Raw genomic sequence first — 10,748 nt, 5'->3', positions numbered from 1 at the left:
AATCCTGTCTTCCTCCGTGGCAAGTTAACAAGGAACTCTAGTCGGAACAAAAACAAACGAAGGGACTCTTGGGGAGAGGCCTTGCGATTGTTAGTGGTTTCCACGGTAGTTTGCGGCCTGGATAGCCAATCACAACTGAGTTTGAGTAGTTCGCAGACAATGCGAGTGTTTCTGGCCAATCAAAGAGGGTTTTGAGTGGTTTGTAAAAAGATCCATATACCAGCAAGTCCCACCCACTGCGTAAAAATTTACTCCGGTCGTGCCTATGAAATTTTCTCCTTTTTCGCCTTGTTCTCGGAAGTATCGATAAAGGACAAAAGCGTACGAACGGAGACTCGCAGGATTCGCTGGGGAAGGGCTGGGTTCGCTGTGTAATCGAAGGAAAATCGAGAAACGACGCTTTTTTCTTTGTTTTATTTCATAATAAACGATAAAAAAAGATGGCTAATTGATTTCTTTAATTAATATAGAACCTGAGAAATAATAAACGCAGGTTTGGAAACTACTCTGGATTTACTCCTGTGGTCTATCCGATTTATTCAACCAACATATTTAACGAAGCGAAAAATCCAGTTTAGATGTTTCTTACGGCCCGCGTACACATTCGGTCCTTTGCAAACTGAACCTCGCCGGGAACTGTTATGTTATATTTGGGTCAAACTACTACACGTGTTTTACAAAGAACGCCATCTTTTATTCTTTCCCAGATCCCTTTGTACGTACATATGTCATGTAAGCTAACACAACATCTCCCCCTTTTTGTTAAAGGGCACAAAGTCTGAAGCAAATAGACCATTCTGATAAGTCATGGACACAGCCTAAATCAGATCTCTTAACACAGTGTCATGTAATGAAAAAACATAGATTTTCTCTGACTTTGAGCGATGGTCTTATAACTCGCTGAGAGCCGGTGTTACAGGGGGTACTCCAAAGTCTCTCTTAGAAACAGGAACGTCTGGCCTTGCTCTCTGCTGGAACTTGTTTCTCCTCCGGGTTTGGTTGTTGATTTTCCTGCTGATCTGGCAGTGGGGTTAGGTGAACACGGTTTCTTCTGATCGTGCTGATTGGCGTCTCAACTTTATGTGACCGGGGTGTTGCTGCTGCTTCGATGACTTCTCCTGAACGCTGAAGGTCCCTTCATTAAGGCTTCCGTACCTGGTTCAATCGGAGAGAAAGGCTTTGCCTTGTGCCTACTGTTGAACACTGTTTGTTGCTTCAGCTTGCTCATGCTCTCTCTTTCACGTAGGTTTACTAGATCAGGCCAGTGCGGGATTAGCTGGGTATGGAACACCGGAACACTGTTTCTTATCTGCCTTCCCATCAGCAACTGGGCAGGAGAGAACTTGCATGCTAATGGCGTTGATATGTAGGCCAGTAATCTATTAACTGGGTCTCTTTCTTTCGAGAGTAGATGATTCACGGTTCTAACTCCACGTTCAACCTGTCGGTTCTACCGAGGAAAACTTCGGACTAATGGTAGTATGCTTGAATCCCCACTCTTTCGCCAAGTATGAGAATTCTGCACTGTCTAATTGAGGACCAGTGTCGGATCGCACTTGTTCGGGGATGCCATGTCTGGTAAATATGGACTTAAGTGCTCTTATGACCTCACTTGACTTTGTCGTCTTCTTCGTGGCCACTACTTCTATGTACCTTGAGAAGTAGTCTTTTACAATCAGGTAGTCGATGCTTTTCAGCTCGAAGAGCTCTGTGGCTACGACTTGCCAGGGGATGATGTCTCAAATGTTTGGGATAAAGTTTATGAACTACAAAATGATACCTTTGAATTTCAAACGCCAGTAAAGACGACAAAAGAATTGAAAATACAAGATGCTGTTAATGACATCAATCCAATAACTAAGAAGACATTTGATAATTCTGTCACCATCAGATTCTACTATTGTAGAATCTATTGTAAGCTCGGACCCAATAATGATCCAACTTTGAAATTACAAGTTTTTTTCTCACTCAAATACAGTCGTATCCGATACATCACAGTTTGGGTATGACGGTAATAGATATGAATCAACCTTACAAGAAACTGGATTTTATCAGATTTTCTTCAAAGATGGTCTGAAGTCAGGTGCAACTACACTATTTATGAAAGGAAGGGATAAAAATAATATTTCGATTACTCTTAGCGGAATAACGAATGTGGAAGACACATGAGGTAGATGGGTTGATATCAACATATTTCATGTTGTCAGTTTGTCAAAAAGAGAGTCTATCACAGTAGAATTGAGTACAGGGATATTTGAAGGTAATACCTAATAGTAGTTTTACGATCGGGAAACTTTAGTTTTATATAGCATACATATATATATAGCATACATATATTGGGGTGGCTATATAGCCTCACCTCCATCCTAGCATCAGCACTGCACTGATGAGGCCCAGAAGGCCGAAACAGTACTGTCTGCAGTTAGATATAGCTCTTTGGCATACAAAGCTTTGCTTTCATGTCCAAATTGAGCACTCTACTAGGATGAGTCATTGCTGCTAGCATTATGCATGCTCACTAGTATTTCTAGTTTGAGCACTCTGGCATGGCTTAGATGATACCACATATGTGAGATCACTTGGGGTGGCTATATAGCCTCACCTCCATCCTAGCATCAGCACTGCACTGATGAGGCCCAGAAGGCCGAAACAGTACTGTCTGCAGTTAGTTATATATACATATATATATCTGAAAGTCCGACAAATCAATAAGACATAACTTCTCTGTGACTGTGAGTTTCACGCTTACGCGATCATCAGACAGATTAAATCTGGTACTTATCATTATTGGTGTTGATAAATTGGGTTGACCAATCTGTGCACCAATTTCCTGACTTTTTCTGTTGACCTGTAGAATTGTGGTAAAGCAGTAAGTTTTGGAGCATACCGGCATTTAACTGCTGTAGCTTGTTAACCAAATGTTCTTTCATTCAGGTTCCTCAAGGTTCTTCAAGTGATTTGACGGTATCAAAAGAACTGGTAGTTCAAATTTGTAGATAAATGTTGGACTAAAAAGTTGTTCTAGCACAGCATAACATTGTTCCGACTGGGAAAAGGTGGCCATTGTTTGTAACCCGAAATTGACTTTATGGTGAACTGTCAACAAAACAGCTCGAAAATATTTCCCTTCTATCTCAAATGACTTGTTAAACTTTCCTTTTCAACAAAAACCATAGTACTGTCCAAAAATTGAAACTAAATATAATTTTAATAACACCCTGTGCATGTCGCAAATAAATCGCGGACTATGACAAAAGAAAAGCTTGTTTTCCTAAATGTAATTGACGGTGATGTTCGGCATCACGAGAGTGCCATAAAACGGTGTTTAATCAACTCGACTATACTTAAACCTTTGCAACATCGAGAAAGATCTGCATTTACACGGTAATTTTCCAAGAATAACAGATTCTATTTTCCATACTTATTTTAATTTGCATTGAGATATGATGCCTTATCAAATCTGGAAGTTTGTTATTCCGAATGCCAAACATCAAAGAAAGCGGTTTACGTGTAAATGCCGAAAATTTTGCCATAGAAGTAGAATTCTCCCGGCTCCGTAAATACTCATATAAATTTATTCAAAGTTTATCGTCATTGGAAACGTGTGGCCCGTCGCCATGTTGGAATCCGAGCAAATCCTGTTGGATTTGAATGCTGTTGTTATGTAAAAAATCTCTTTAGTCCCTCCAGATTTACATACCCATCGAGAACGTGAGTGAACTGCACTCTACAGTGGTTGCATCGGTCATGATAAAACGCAGACGGCAGACCATGCACAATGTGCAGACCTAGCAGGCTGTGCAACTTTTTTTAAACTGTGATTTACATATGATTAAGGTGTGTACACCTTTTCTTACTCTTTTGTGAATGTTGGAGCTATTTCCAATTTTTGGACACCACATGACGAAATCGCTTTCTTCGTTGGGAAAGATGTGTTGCAGAGCAGGTTAGAAAGAAACTTTCTTGAAAATGGAAACCTCATCTGTTAAGACTAGGGCTTATCCCCGCGAAATAAAAACAAACGATATGAATTTTGAAAATGCCAGCATATCGCCGCTGTAGTGTTAATATGGAAATATTGTCATTCCTTTTACCCATTCCTTTTCGCACGCGTTACAAGCATGTGCAGTCATTTTGCTGCTGTGTCGGAAGCCATTACTTATGAATGTAGTCATGCGTAGTTAAAAGCGGAATCCCATGATTTCTGAGATAAAAATTCCATTTAGAGGTCATTATTTGGCGGCCATGCCGCTGACAAGGAACCCAAAATAACCTTGGGGTCGAGATTGACTTTTTCCGAGGAACATTGTAATCACACTGTCAAGCTCCGGTGCCACCAGATCATGGCGTCGTCGTTAGAAGTATCGTTTTCCAAGCTTAACATCGGAAATGAGTCTCCTCAGAACCTTCATCTGATAGTAGTTGCATCGACTTTCATGTCAGCTGGTTATGAGTGTGTTATTACCTGGAGCGAGGAAAGAAACACGCTTCTCCGACCTGTTACAAACCTAACGACAAACAGTTGGAGGTTGGGGACTTTTCAGGTTGGCCACAAATATAAGTTTGAGGTTGTCGATTTAAATCCTGCGAATGCAATCTGGCCACACAAGAGCGAAGATATACTCGTTGAAGCTGATCCTCCCCTAGACGAAGGGATCGAAGCCGCGTTGTACGACAGGCTGTTTGATTTATCTAGGGAGTCAGTCACCGCCGTATTTCATCCAGGAGAGATTCAAGAGGGAAAATATATCATCGAGGAAACGCAGTGCCCTTCAGTTGGAATACTTCGATGTAACTCGAGCGATATCTCTATTGATCGGGAATGGCACAACGGCAGAGAAGCAATAAGATGCAAAATCAGTGGAAACTACAACTTTCCTGTGAAAGCACAGAACCAGGAAACATTGATTCAGATGTTTCCCATCGAGCATGAGAATGATTTTCCCATTTTGGTTCTTCTTGGGTTAGCAAGACCGTGGGATATCTTCGACCCACCTCGCTGCTATATCATGGTAATCGGCATTACGTGGGCTAATGGTAATCATGAGTAAAGGGAAAAACAATTAAGAGACGAAAGAACTGTCCAGCTGTTTCGAAAATCCCAACCTATAACTCTGTAGGACGATTAGAATAGTTAGGCTTCGATAATACGAAAGGAGTTGGCGGTACCAGATCACTTTGAAAAGCGATCTCGCACAAACGCCAACTCTCTACTGCTTTCCATATATTGGGATTTTTTGATAAAATCATTGGATGAAATCTGATCTCGTGACATAGGAGTATTGGAGCACTTTTTTTGAACACTATGTATTTTTTTATATACTATATATAGGAGACTAGCGATATGATCTTGCATCAATTTTCCGTTACCTAACCATATGTTTTGATGGTCTCTTGGTATTGCGCGACATTCTCAGAAAAACAGGAAGTCGATGACGTACTACAACAGAGACTTTCCCGAGGAAATGAGTCATAACATTACTATTGTTTGTAAGTCCTATGATATTTTCAACTAATTAAAGACTTCGCATTTTAATTATTTTTCAGTGAAACTCTTATTCATTTGGGAAGTTTGTTGAGTAGAGATGCCTTTATCACTTAAACAACTGGATCAACGCGATGAAAATGTTTGTAATAACCTGAAAGACGCTAAAGAATACAAATATTACAGCATTTGAAGACTAATATCGAAATGGATCTTCAAGGCTTTTTAACTTTTTTTTTTTGTAAAAAAACAACTCTTTGTTAGCGTTTAGAGTGGTATTGTTCTCGCACCAATCAGATCACCGCATTAGGGTATGTATCTCTTACCAATCATATCACAGCATTTGAATATCTTGTACTAATCACAGCGTTTGGGTAATGATTTCTTGTTAATGATGTAATGGATCGGGGGCTGTGCACAAAGAATGACATTAACTAGAAAGTTTGGGCTCATTTATTTAGAGTATTGGTTTGCGACCCTCGCAACAGCCTCGTCGATTAAGGTCGAGATTTATCGGGATACGAAAGGTTTGCATTTAAATTTTTTAAGTTAAAACGTGTTTTTCCGCTCTTTTACTGACAACGCACACGCCAAACAACTTGCATCTCCATCACCCAATCATTGCGTTACATAAACATTGGCAATTTTTCACGTGCTTGAATTGTATTCCACCAATCAAGTTCCATTTTGCCACATTAGACTTCGCTCTATGATGTGTCCTGTGTCATCTGACGAAGTGTAAATAGGCGTCAAAAAGTAAGCTGCCATCATCACGATTTAAAGGAGCATGGACGGAGTTGATGTGCCAGGCTTCCAAACAAAGGCGCTGGTGGTAACGTCGGTTAGTGGTGATAATTTTAGACTTATCAGCGCCTGTACAAAGCTAACTGAAATGTTTCCACCAGCTCTGAAAAATTATCTAGAAAATACAGTAGTAAAGTTTAAGACCAGACCCTGTGGGTTATATAGAAATATTTTCAACAATGAACATGTGTTTACTTGCAAAGAATTTGCACATTGCTAAAACTTTTATCAGCGATATATGTATGTTGTTACCTTATTTGTGTTGTCCTGGATAAGTTTGACCCTGCAGGTGCAATCATAACACAATTATGATTATTAGTAAATATGCTGGATTGGTTACCTTTCTTATATAATGTCCAGGCATAAGTATGGTACTTACCATTGCTGGTGTTAATAAATTGGGTTGACCAATCTGTGCACCAACTTCCTGACTTTTCCTGTTGACCTGTAGAATTGTGGTAGAGCAGTAAGTTTTGGAGCATACATTTAACTGCTGTAACTTGTTAACCATATGTTCTTTCATTCAGGTTCCTCAAGGTTCTTCAAGTGATTTGACGGTATCAAAAGAACTGGTTGTTCAAATCATTGCTTATCATTTTTAATTTGTAGATAAATGTTGGACTAAAAAGTTGTTCTAGCACAGCATAACATTGTTCCGACTGGGAAAAGGTGGCCATTGTTTGTAACCCAAAATTGACTTTATGGTGAACTGTCAACATAACAGCTCGAAAATATTTCCCTTCTATCTCAAATGACTTGTTAAACTTTCCTTTTCAACAAAAACCATAGTACTGTTCAAAAATTGAAACTAAATATAATTTTAATAACACCCTGTGCATGTCGCAAATAAATCGCGGACTATGACTAAGAAAAGCTTGTTTTCCTAAATGTAATTGACGATGATGTTCGGCATCATGAGAGTGCCATAAAACGGTGTTCAACCAACTCAACTACACTTAAACCTTTGCAAAATCGCAAAAGATCTGCATTTACACGGTAATTTTCCAAGAATAACAGATTCTTTTTTTCATACTTTCTTTTCTCTTTATAAGATTAGCCAAGTCAAGTCACATTACGTCGGCTATGAAATCTCCAGAGCAATGATTCTAAAGGTTTAAGGTGGCTTACCGATATTTTCCTGTTTGACTCTTAAATCTGGTAATATCTTATTTTAATTTGCACTGAGATATGATGCCTTATTAAATCTTGAATTTTGTTATTCCGAATGCCAAATATCAAAGAAAGCGGTTTACATTTAAATGCCGAAATTTTGCCATAGAAATAGACCTCTTCCGCCTTCATAAATACTCATATATATTTTTATTCAAAGTTTATCGTAAGTGGGAACTTGTGGTCCGTCGCCATGTTGGAATCCGAGCAAATCCTGTGGGATTTGAACGCTGTTGTTATTCAAAAAATCTCTTTAGTCCCTGCAATTTACATACCCATCCACAACGTGAATGAACTGCACTCTACAGTGGTTGCATCGGTCATGATAAAACGTAGAGGGAAGACCATGCACACTGTGCAGACCGCGCAGGCTGTGCAACTTTTTTTGTTTGCTTTTTTTAAACTATGATTTACATATGATTAAGGTGTGTACACCTTTTCTTACTCTTTTGTGAATGTTGGAGCTATTTCCAATTTTTGGACACCACATGACGAAATCGTACGAGTTTCTTTCGAGCTCACGTTATCTGGGAAAACAAAATCGCGGGGTCTAGTTTCTCGAGCTCATGCAGATTGGCCCCACACGGCAAGATGTAATTTATGTTGACCGTGACGCTTATTTAGAGGTTAGGAATGTACCGTGTGAACGAAGCAAATGATTGGCTGGAAGACAGCCCTAAGAACTTTACGGTAAAGAAATTGCTGCAAGCTAAAATCGAAGTTTACTAGGAAGGTTTTTCAATCGGAGTGGAAGACTGATTGGTAGTTACTAATAATAATATAATAATAATAATAATATTCCACAATAATAATAATAGTAATAATAATAATAATACTAAGTCGGGAACTTTGGCCATGTCAGTATCTAAGTCGATTGGGTGATAGGTCATGAATGAATTTCTCAGTGTCTCGCGAGCTGTAACAGTCGAAACTCTCCAGCGAACAAAGCGCGGTTTGCAGTCTGCATTTTAGCATGACCGTGGTTGCATGGATGCGCACGAAAGCCGTTTTTGCGGTTTGAAATGGATTTTCAGCGAATGGCTTCTGGATTCATTCTTTAGCGTGATTCTGGATTCCAAAGGCTGGATGCTGGATTCCAATGCCGAGTATTCCGGATTCCACAAGCAAAAATTTCCTGGATTCCAAAATCCGGATTACCTTGCAAGGGGCGACATGTTACTAACGCTCCACTTCAATACTAAAATTCACACCTGTGGCCAAAATACTTTCTTCGTTGGGAAAGATATGTTGCAGAGCAGGTTCAGAAACTTTCTTGAAAATGGAAACCTTATCTGTTAAGACTAGGGCTTATCCCCGCGAAATAAAAACAAGCGCTATGAATTTTGAAAATGCCAGCATATCGCCGCCATAGCGTTAATATGGAAATATTGTTATTCCCTTTCCCATCCCTTTTCGCGCGCGTTACAAGCATGCGCAGTCATTTTGCCGCTGTGTCGGAAGCCATTACTTAGTAATATAGTCGTGCGCAGTTAAAAGCAGAATCCCATGATTTCTGAGATAAAAATTCCATTCAGAGGTCATTATTTGGCGACCATACCGCTGACAAGGGGCTCAGAATGACCTTGGGCTCGAGATTGACTTTTTCCGAGAAACATTGTTATCACGCTGTCAAGCTCTGGTGTCACCAGATTATGGCGTCGTCGTTGGTAGAACCGTTTTCCGGACTTAACCTCGAATTGAGCCTCCTCAGAACCTCGGAAATGAGTCTCCTCTGAACGTCCATCTGGTAGTAATTGCATCGACTTTCATGTCAGTTGGTTATGAGTGTGTTATTACCTGGATCGAGGAAGGAGACAAGCTTCTCCGACCCGTTAAAAACCGAAAGACAAACAGCTGGGAGTTGTGGACTTTTCAGGTTGGCCACAAATATCAGTTTGAGATTGTAGATTTCAATCCTGTGAATGCAATCTAGCCACACAAGAGCGAAGATATACTCGTTAAAACTGATCCTCCCCTAGTGTTTCAGTGAAACTCTTCATGATTTGGGAAGTTTGTTGTGTAGAGATGCCTTTATTACTTAACTGGATCAACGAGATGAAAATGTTTGTAACAACCTGAAAGACGCTAAAGAATACAAATATTACAGCATTTAAAGACTAATATTGAAATGGATCTTCTAGGCTTTTCAAGATTTTTTTTTTGTAAAAAAATTACTCTTTGTTAGCGTTTAGAGTAGTATTGTTCTCGCACCAATCGGATTGCCGCATTAGGGTATGTATCTCTTACTAATCATATCACAGCATTTGAATATCTTTCAGCAATCACAGCGTTTGGGTATTGATTTCTTGTAAATGATGTAATGGATTGGAGGGCTGTGCACCAAGAATGACATTAACCAGAAAGTTTGGGCTCGTTTATTTAGAGTATTGGTTTGCGGCCTTCGCAACAGCCTCGTCGATTAAGGTCGAAATTTATCGAGATATGAAAGGTTCGCATTTAAATTTTTTAAGTTAAAACGTGTTTTTCCGCTCCTTTACTTACAACGCACACGCCAAACAACTTACATCTCCATCACCCAATCATTGCACTACATAAACATTAGGCAATTTTTCACGTGCTTGAATTGTATTCCACCAATCAAGTTCCATTTTCCCATATTGGGCTTCGCTCTATCATGTGTCATTTCCTTGTAAACAACCTGCATTTTGACATGGTTTGATGCTACTTTGGGTTAAAGATTTAATGAACGTAACGAGAGGTTATAATTCATAGACAATAAGGCAATTTCTGACAGCAGCACAAACCTGTAGTCTACTATTCAATTAAAATATGTAATTGCAAGTGTCTCAGACTTAAACATTAGGTGTAAGTGTCTCACTACATAAACATTAGGCAATTTTTCGCGTGCTTGAATTGTATTCCACCAATCAAGTTCCATTTTGCCATATTAGGCTTCGCTCTATCATGTGTCATTTCCTTGTAAACAACCTGCATTTTGACATGGTTTGATGCTACTTTGGGTTAAAGATTTAATGAAGGTAACCGAGAGATTATAATTCATAGACAATAAGGCAATTTCTGACTGCAATACAAACCTGCAGTCTACTATTCAATTAAAATATGTAATTGCAAGTGTCTCAGACTTAACAATCAGTCATCTCTTTGACCCGTTCACGAGATATCCATACTTTTCTCCCTCTTTAGTTAATTGCTTGTACCAGTCGTACAACTGCGCGATTCTCCCGCCTCCAGCAGAGTCGTCTGCAAGCCACACCTGTTTAACCATCGGGCAGTGCGCCCTCAGATTCTGAATCATCATAGATGTATT

At 39.5% G+C, this 10,748-nt stretch overlaps 1 pseudogene; it reads right to left on the bottom strand.

The window, feature by feature from the left end:
* Window positions 1-10,574: 10,574 nt before the first annotated feature.
* LOC149041769 (uncharacterized) overlaps window positions 10,575-10,748 on the bottom strand; it is a 1,738-nt pseudogene continuing 1,564 nt past the window's right edge.

This window comes from Pocillopora damicornis, chromosome 8 (genome assembly GCF_964200805.1).
Source record: "Pocillopora damicornis chromosome 8, jaPocDami1.2, whole genome shotgun sequence".
In the NCBI taxonomy this organism is placed as follows: domain Eukaryota; kingdom Metazoa; phylum Cnidaria; class Anthozoa; order Scleractinia; family Pocilloporidae; genus Pocillopora; species Pocillopora damicornis.
Note: the sequence above shows the minus strand (reverse complement) of the source record. Positions and strands in the feature narration are given on the sequence as shown.